Source organism: Phaenicophaeus curvirostris, chromosome 6, assembly GCF_032191515.1.
Source record: "Phaenicophaeus curvirostris isolate KB17595 chromosome 6, BPBGC_Pcur_1.0, whole genome shotgun sequence".
Classification (NCBI taxonomy): domain Eukaryota; kingdom Metazoa; phylum Chordata; class Aves; order Cuculiformes; family Cuculidae; genus Phaenicophaeus; species Phaenicophaeus curvirostris.
In genome coordinates this window covers 19,301,278-19,310,846 of record NC_091397.1, presented here as the reverse complement: position 1 = coordinate 19,310,846, position 9,569 = coordinate 19,301,278, and the positions used below count along the sequence as shown (strand labels likewise).

At 37.7% G+C, this 9,569-nt stretch overlaps 1 long non-coding RNA gene across 1 annotated transcript; it reads right to left on the bottom strand.

The window, feature by feature from the left end:
* Positions 1 to 938: 938 nt before the first annotated feature.
* Positions 939 to 8,875, bottom strand: LOC138722371 (uncharacterized). Its single transcript, XR_011337691.1, has 3 exons — positions 8,800 to 8,875; positions 3,982 to 4,151; positions 939 to 1,045 (listed from the first exon to the last, which is right to left on the bottom strand). It is a non-coding gene; the product is annotated as an uncharacterized lncRNA (long non-coding RNA).
* Between the last annotated feature and the right edge of the window lie 694 nt (positions 8,876 to 9,569).

The following is a 9,569-nucleotide window of genomic DNA, read 5'->3' as shown; positions in this document are numbered from 1 at the left end:
GTCACACATAGACCGTGCAGGGGTTTAATGCTATTGAAGCCTACGGTTTAAATCTCTATGCAAACAGTGATTACCTTGTAAGAAGGTTCCAGGATAACACGCAACAAAAGACTTTAAAGTTATAGTTTTAGTAAAGCAAACTCATTTACATTTTTATTATGCGTGTCCTTTGTTTAAATCTTGCCACGTCCATTATGGAAAAGACTTCTTATGCAACTGAAGCTTATTGGGACAGCTACTCTTTTTTTCTTGTTGGTTTCAAAGCTATTGAAAACATTTGAATATATTGTCTTATGGCTGTCTAGATTTTACCGCCACATATTTCTTTTAAAATTATAGAAAAGCTTTCAGAGCTGGCACAGATTTTTATAGTAATAATAGAATATTAACTAACTCCTGAAACCATTTAAAATATTAACACAAAAGAGAAGACTCAGACAGTAGTTGCTTTGCTTACTGAAGAAAATTTAGGATATTTGCTTCCCTTGGTAAAAATATGAACTCTTTGTAAAAATAATTTCAAAACAAAAATGTTAAAGGACTTTGAAAATGAAAGGCCAAGGTTTTCAAATGACATTTAAACGTAAACTGTAATATAATTATGGGTAAAAGTTAGTCCATAACTTTTGGGTTTTCCTCAGAACATAGACTTTTTTTTCCCTCAAATTTACCAGAACAAAATACCAACGTATTAACACGCAGTTTTGGACATGAAGTCTGCACAGATTTTATAAGAAACCATGGAAATAAAACACCAATCGCTTTGGAAAGCAATTCATGTTAGTTTGTGTTTCCCCTTCCTTTACTGAAGAAACAGTAGCAATTTACATAAAGGCTAATAATTATTAACAAACTCGTCACTTTGAATAACGTACAGTTTTAATAAATTCTAATTAAATACTTCAACAGCATTTCATTTCAAACAGTCTTTGTGCAGTAACAGATTTAAAATTAATCCTCTAAGATAATAACCAGGATGCATGCTTTTCTTGAAATCTTTTACCAAGCGATGCCCGCAGAGGAGCCACTTCAAGGAAAACAGCAGCTAGGAAAACAACACAGGCCATAGTTAAGTAATTAGCTAACACCCTGCTCTAGCAGTGGTCAGCTCTAAACCACTGCAAAACAAACTTCGAATTTCAAAAGACCTTTTAAGTAACAGTTACAGCACTTAATAGGCTTAAGTATTTGTTCCTTTCCTCTGGCTGCATTTGAGCATCAGCAGCTGGTGCTCAAAGAACCTTCACATCAACGAAAAGATTTTCATGTGACTAAGATTTAAATGGCATCTCAAATATAGCTCTATTCACCATCTTTTCTGTTTTAAGGCAGGGCTACAAAGCCCTCACAAGGCACTTTCCTCCCCAACGTGCACTTGGCACACGACTGGGATAAACTTCAGCTGCAGCGCCACCGCCTGCTGGAAGCGAGGGCTGCAACTCATTAACTATTCTGTCTCCTGCGGCAATGAGGACACTCATTAGCAAAATGAACAAAGGGACAATTTTCTGTAGCTACAGTCATCTGTTACACTTTGAGTGGCAGGTTTTGTAGCAATGTTCTCTCTACCATCTGCCCACAGCGGTAGCGCTTGGCTTGCTTAAACTAGGGAACTTTTAAGTTGGAAGAAAAAAGGGCTAGAGGTTGGAAGGCAATTATAACACGCCTCACATAGGAGGCTTTAATATTTCTCCCTTTTTCTGTTTTATGGACTTCATTATAAAAGTTTTCTTACTTTAAAACACAAGCATATTTTAGCATTAATAAATTCTAATACGTATTTACTATGGTTATGTCTTGTAGACTCTTATAATATTACTTTTCCGATAATACCAGACAGATGTGCATACATAATTTTGGAATCTAACAAACTTAAACTAGATTCATCCACCTATACTTATAGCATTCTAACTCATTAGTGAAAGGGGAAAGAATATAGCTATTTATTATGCAGTTGTGAAATATGCATCTCATTTTGGTATGTCATATACACTAAAATTAATCAATTGGCCTTTTGAAAAACAGCTATGGTTTTTGCACTACTATTGCAAATATATATGATGCAAATTATTTATGCTCTCCTACAACACCAAAGAGGACAGTATTTGAGCATATTCTAGTTAAAATTATAAACTGAAGCTGTTACTGTTGTTGATTTATTGGGAATTTGCCTTGAAAACAAATCCATTCTTGAAAATCTATTATCTAACTTATGATATACCTTTAATTTCTAAACTGTACTTTAGGTATTTAAAGGCCACATTACGTGCACCAGAAGAGGGTGCAATTGTACAAGCTGTCATGAAAATCGCGAATATACCAGTTTTAAGTTGCAAGTGAAATTATCATTTCAATATGTATTTATATTTATTGCTATTATCCATAACATGTCACTTTCCTATTTTTAAAATTTTAAAATCAGTTTATATTTATATATTTAAAAAAAATGCAGTTTATGTTTGAACATGAGAACCTCCAGTATGGCCACTGGTTGAATAAATACCTGTACTTTTCAGTCAGTCACCCTGTTATTACACCCCTATCTTCAATCAGCTAATGCCTGTATTCCATAATGGCTTCTAGTCCGGAAGATGAAGATGCCATCATCCCCTTAACAATATGCTCTCATTGACAATCATTCTCATAGTGGTTTCATCTCACAGCCACTGTGTTGGATTTTGTAATCTATGGAGCTCTTTTAAATATATCAAAATGTAGACACCAGCCAGGAAGGGACTAACAAGTTGCTACTGGCCCAAATAGCTCCATTTACATTGTCAAGGCATGTCAGAGCTGGAAACAAAGATTAAAGACAGTGTAGCTTTGGAGGGAAAATAGACATTTAATTTCAAAGTCTTTGACAGAGGAAAATGGCAAATGTTCCTTGTTTCTGTTCTGTAGAAATGTAGAACTCTGGGATAAGATACTGGTGATAACAAACTTTTGCTGTATGGACCAGCTGAAGATTATCCGGTACTGAAAAAGTCCCTGAAGTGCAGCCTGAGGATAAAGGGTTAAAGAGACAATTTGACACTAACTGTTTATTCCAACCAGCCTTCTCTACTTTCCCTTTTTTCATGTATACATGTCTGGGACAAAGATCACTTAGACAATTTTTGTGAACTGTTGTTAGAATACTTCTTGTCACCTGGAGTGAGACTGAAGACTACGTGTACAGCACCTCTTCAGAGAATGCTGTATAAATCCCGAGCCCTAGGCAACATTCCCTAAGTCTTCTACATGGTAAGGTACTCAGATTCTGTAATCAAGTAATCTCAAACTACTTCATAAACAGATTCAAGCTGAGTTTTTCAACTCAGGGCATTTTCTCTAGACCTTTAAAATGTTTTGACTTTTTCTTGTTCACTTCCCTAACTACACAGAGTAGGACTAGCAGTGACAATATTCCAGAGATCAAATATTTCTTTATACTTATCTAATAACTGCAATATTAGATCAACCCCTTTAAAAACTGTTGTAAACTATGAGTCTGTGTGCAGTTGCCAGTGTACTCCAACCTCATCTCCCCTCTTCTTTTTTGTAGGTACTGAATTCCTGAAGATAGCTCCCTGTTTTATAGGTAGGAGCTGTGTTCCTTGCTGTAAAGGTGTGACTCATAATTTGTTTCAATAGACCCAGTGCATAGCAGTTTGCTACAACTGCCAAGTGCTGTCATTACTTACTTTAGCACTCTGCATTGCCTTCAAGTTTAATTAGCAGTCTTTTAATTTAATTCCAGGGCACCAATGAATAATGTCAAAACTTCATGATTTATCACAGAACTTTACTAAACAAACAAGCAAGACCTATACAGTATTGATTCCTCCTTTACAAGTATTTTTTGAAATCTTCCATTGTTGAACAAGAGCTTTGCCCAAAGAAAAGGTCTCCATCTCATTCATAAATTACACAAAGTGTAGGACCTAGAGAGCATCCCATCTTATTGGAGTTAGAGGACAAGCAGCAACTGTAGATGTTTACCTTACAAGCTCCACAGTCTATGTAACTAATGTAACTTTGACTGAAGTTCTTGAACTGAAGAAAAACTTCACTGCTGCTCCTCTTGGTTTTACCCTGCAGGCAAAGGGTCTCATCCATGTTTGTCCTCCTCTGCCTGAGGTCTGAAACAGGCTTTTAGGAGCTTTCCATCCCTTAATGGAAGATCACAAACATAAATTTTAAGGCATGACATATCTTACTGTAGCACATTGAATACTGTATTTTAAACACCGCTACAAAGTCAAATACCTTGCAAAAGTCTTCACAGGCACCACTCAGCCAAACTTGTATTATACTGAACTAATAAAATCAGCTTTGCTGGAAAATATCTATTTTGTACAAATCCTTTAGTGCTGTTAAAAAAACCCTATATTAAGTTTTCCATTATTTTAACATACGTAACACAAACTGTGCAGCTGTCTCTAGGGGACCCTGGGATCTAAGCCGTTTGTGTCTCCTTGTCTAGAAATATATACTATCTGTAAACATTTTAAATCCTTCCTGCAGCTTAATAAATCAGAAAGTAAGTGTTAACCTGGGATACAGGCATCTTGTTCTGCCTCTTCCTGTATAAGGGACATATATTTTTAAATTACCCCTAGGATTTTCACATTAATGTTTCTATATTTTTTACCTAAGAGTAAGCTCATACAGCTGCAGCTACTTCCCTTGCTCGCAATATATTAAGATTATTTTGTACTTAACTGTGCCATTTACAGTTCTTTCCTTGATGCATTGCCCACTTTATAGTAATTATATTAATTGCCATGATTCCCCCTTTCCCACATCTGTTGTATGTTGCTGTAATTTCTATCACTAACTAAAACTGGACTTCAGTAAAAACTATCCTCTTCTTGATTATGACGCTATGTCTTTTTGGTCATATAACACTTTTTTCTTAAGTATTTCACCTTTTTTTCATATTATTGTGTTCAGTTTTTAAGCATCAGCCAGTTTCCCTCATCAATGTAGATCAAGCTTTTGAAATATTGTGTGTATGTGCACTTGCATACACGAATGTGTTCATGTACTTATGGTATAAGTTATTAACTTATCCTTCCTCTTGGCTTCACCTTGAGTACTGTGTGCAGTCCTGCGCCCCACAATTTAAGAAGGATGTGAAGGTCCTTGAATGTGACTGGAGGAAGGTGACGCAGCTGGTGGAAGGGTGGAAGGAATGTCTTGTGAGAAGCGGCTAAGGACTTTGAGCTTGTCTAGTTTGGAGACATAGAGGCTAAGGGGTGGCCTCATTGATTTCTAAAGCTTCCTGAGGAGAGGAGTTGGAAAGGGAGGTACTGGTCTCTTCACTCCAGCATCCAGTGGCAGGACACATGGTAGTGGTTCAAAGCTGTGCCAGGGGAGGTTTTGACTAGACATCAGGAAACATTTCTTTACCCAGGTGGTGGTCAGACACTGGAACAGGCTTCTTAGAGAGGTAGTCAATGCCCCAAGCATGTCAGTGTGTAAGAGTCACTTGGACAATGCCTTTAATAAGATGCTTTAACCTTTGGTGACCTCTGAAGTGGTCAGACAGTTGGACTAGATGATTATTGTAGGGTTTTGTAAACTGAAAATATTCTAGTCTATTCTAATCTAGTTTAGTAATCCAAAACTAACGCAAGATCTTCCAAAGAAAAAGCAAAGAAAAGGGAGCCTGATCCTGCAATTCCCTGGTGAGAACACTGCTACTATATGCTTCATGGAATTCATATGCATTTTTTAATGATGGAGTGATCATATGAGCTGGATTTTTGAAAGAAAACTTTTCACACACAAAATGAAGTTTGCATTATTCTAGACAATATATGCAGCAATGACTTGACCTTGTGCAGACGTTCACATTTTAGCTAGACGCATTTTGCTTGTTTATTAGTTGTGGAGATTTAGTTCAAAGTCAGACAAGTCCAGAGGACATCACAATTCAGCCTTAAGTAGGTATCTGAAACTGATCAAATGAATTGTGTCCTAAAAACTACTTATTTCTCTGCCTTGACTATCAAGAAAGCAAGCTGCATCATAAACATGTCTAAATTATTAAGTGATACAGAGACAAATGCCAGTCACTTAATTTTTCTCAGAAGCGACTGTTTCCCAAAAGAAGTATTTCACAACTGGATTTTAAAAGGTAACATAGTTTTTCTTCAAATAGTCTATAGTCTACAGTGCTTTTTTAAACCAACCCTGCTTAAAATGTTAAAATCATTGCTAGGAAGATTCCAAGATTTTCATTTAAGAAACCATCTTTTACACTTGGTTTTGGAGCAGAATTTCTTTCTTCATGTGATGATGCTACACATTATTACTCTGGAATGAAGAAGAACAAAAATTAAAAATTAACATCTTTACTCTCTCTGACGTCGTAATAAATCTTGTAGTTTCTTTCTTTACAGAAATTATCCTTTCTTTCACTGCTCAAGAATAGCTTTTGCTTTTCAACCACCCACTTAAGCTATGCAACATTCTTGAAAAGTGTATCATCTTCTGTCACTTGCTCAGTGGTTTTAGCATTCTGACTTCCTCTCACATCTTTTTAAAATTCCTCAGTCTCATAGTTCCCCATATCTTTTCTGTGGACTTTTGTCTTTTGCTTCACATGTGTCTGTCCTATTCTATGAAACATCCACATGATTAATGCTAGTTTGGATTCATTCACAAGTGCACCTGTTCTCCTGGCTCTTCACATGTCTAGGAGATCATTTATTCTGTAAAAACACATTCTTTTCTCCTTCCAGGATTCTTTATGATTTTCTATATACTGTATTATACAGTAGATTCTGCTAATATACTGTGCGCACCTCTCATTATATACCTTCACCTGACTGTGTATAAACAACAGTAGAACAAATATAACTAAATATTTTTCCCTGCTACCTTTCACAACTAACCATGTAAGTAAAGTGGGGGGGTTCCTGTCTTTTCTTTCTAATACTGGCTTTGTTTTATCAAGAAGTGCAAACCTGAATTCTCCATTTGCATGTGGGGGAAAAAAGATAAAATTTAAGTTACGTAATTTCTAATTAGGATTATTTTTTACTGTTCCAATTCCATAATAATTCTGTTAATAAGACATTTTGTGACGCAGACCCTAGAGGGCAGCAGAAAGCCACCTGGAGGGCCCACTACAGGTCATCATTCTCTAGTCACCAGCCTGACTCTTCAATTGCCGAGTTTATCAAGATATTTTCATTTTTTATTCAACCAAACCCCATTTTATGTGATTACTATGCTTCTGCCTTCTACCAGATCCAGTCACAGATTGTGAATGAAAGCAAGTTCACCTTCATTTGCTATGAATTAAAGAATGCTCATCCCTTCATTTGATGTGACTACTTTTAACTACCCTCAACAATATGGAAAAGTAAGCATTGGGACTGCATGTTTGGGTCTAATTCCACACTACTTGAGTATTTTGTGGTCAATTTTTTTTCACTAGTCAAGGAATTAAAAACACTGCAAGTTTTGCTTTCTTCCACTGGCAACTACTAGCACACCTCATTCATGTTGTAGTAACCATACAGTAACTTGCGTGAAACTCCGCTTCATAGAATCATAGAATAACCAACTCGGAAGAGACCCACCGGATCATCGAGTCCAACCATTCCTATCAAACACTAAACCATGCCCCTTAGCACCATGTCCACCCGTGCCATAAACACCTCCAGGGAAGGTTAATCAACCACCTCCCTGGGCAGCCGGTTCCAGTGCCCAATGACCCTTTCTGTGAAACATTTTTTCCTAATGTCCAGCCTAAATCTCCCCTGACGGAGCTTGAGGCCATTCCCTCTTGTCCTGTCCCCTGTCACCTGGGAGAAGAGGCCAGCTCCCTCCTCTCTACAACCTCCTTTCAGGTAGTGGTAGAGAGCAATGAGGTCTCCCCTCAGCCTCCTCTTCTCCAGGCTAAACAACCCCAGCTCTCTCAGCTGTTCCTCATAAGATTCTCCAGCCCCTTCACCAGCATCGTTGCTCTTCTCTGGACTCGCTCCAGAGCCTCAACATCCTTCTTGTGGTGAGGGGCCCAGAACTGAACACAGTATTCAAGGAGCAGTCTCACCAGTGCCGAGTACAGAGGGAGAACAACGTCCCTGGACCTGCTGGTCACACCATTTCCGATACAAGCCAAGATGCCATTGGCCTTCTTGGCCACCTGGGCACACTGCTGGCTCATGTTCAGTTGGCTGTCAACCAACACACCCAGGTCCCTCTCCTCCAGGCAGCTTTCTAGACAGACTTCTCCTAGTCTGTAGCACTGCATAGGGTTGTTGTGCCCCAAGTGCAGGGCCTGGCACTTGGCCTTGTTAAACCTCATGCCATTGGACTCAGCCCAGTGGTCCAGCCTGTTCAGATCCCTTTGCAGAGCCTCCCGACCCTCCAGCAGATCAACACTTCCACCCAGCTTAGTGTCGTCTGCAAACTTGCTAAGGGTGCACTCAATGCCTTCATCCAGGTCATTGATAAAGACATTGAACAGGGCTGGACCCAGCACTGAGCCCTGGGGAACCCCACTTGTCACTGGCCTCCAGCTGGAGTTAACTCCATTTACCACCACTGTCTGGGCCCGGCCACTTGAGTATGTTAAGCTGTGGAAGGGCAAAAAAAAAAACCACAACAAAACTTGTAATAAATTGTATATTTTCATGTTAATCATTTTGTTTCTACTCAATATAGTTTAAATGCTACGTCTTCAACAAAAAATGCAAGTACACCCTTCTCCAGGTTTTGAAGTGCAAAGATATTCTCTGTAGTTTATGACATTAATACTCAGAACAGTAGCCTCCAGTCACATTAATGATTAAAACCCACCTCAATATTTGCTCTGAGAACAGCCAGTGCATCACATAAATGTAGTTGGGAGCTTTGTTGAATGTGGCCATCTTTCTGCAAGTCAGTTTGTAATACATTACTAAGAAGTTTGATGTGCAATAGAAGCACTCAAGCAATTACAAAACCAAACCAACGTTTATGTATTTTTATCTATAATTTAAGAAAATTAACTGCTATCCAAGCTCTTGAATTCGGAAAAAAATTCTAAGCTCATGTTTATTTTCTATAACTTTTTTTTTCCTTCATTGAGTCACTAAATTGTGGAGTAATTTTTTAACATTCATATCAGAAGCTTAAAACTGAAGCTTTACGCATATTTCTCCCCTGTAGTGAGTGCTCACTGGTTGCAACATGATTCTCTAAGAGTATTAATTCTTGCATGGGCTGTGATTTACTACCTAAAGATAATTGACTACATATTTTCAAAGAAATACACAGGAAAAGAACTGTAAATAATCCATACACACAAAAAAGTGTGCTACATTTCCTGCTTATGAAAATACTGTTACAAAGTATTGTACTATAAATAATCACACTACAATTTAAGAAGTTTTCCTAGGTATGGTCGTTAATACACCAAGTACAAGGTAAACCATGTTCTTTTAATTGCAAATTTGCAAAAGACACTTTAGACAGTTGCTTTTAAATCTCTAGTAGCACTTTTCTTTACTTCCTTATTTTCAATACTTCTGTGGATTACTTTTCATTAAATAAAATGTATCACTGTGTACAAAGAGGGCATTTGAATG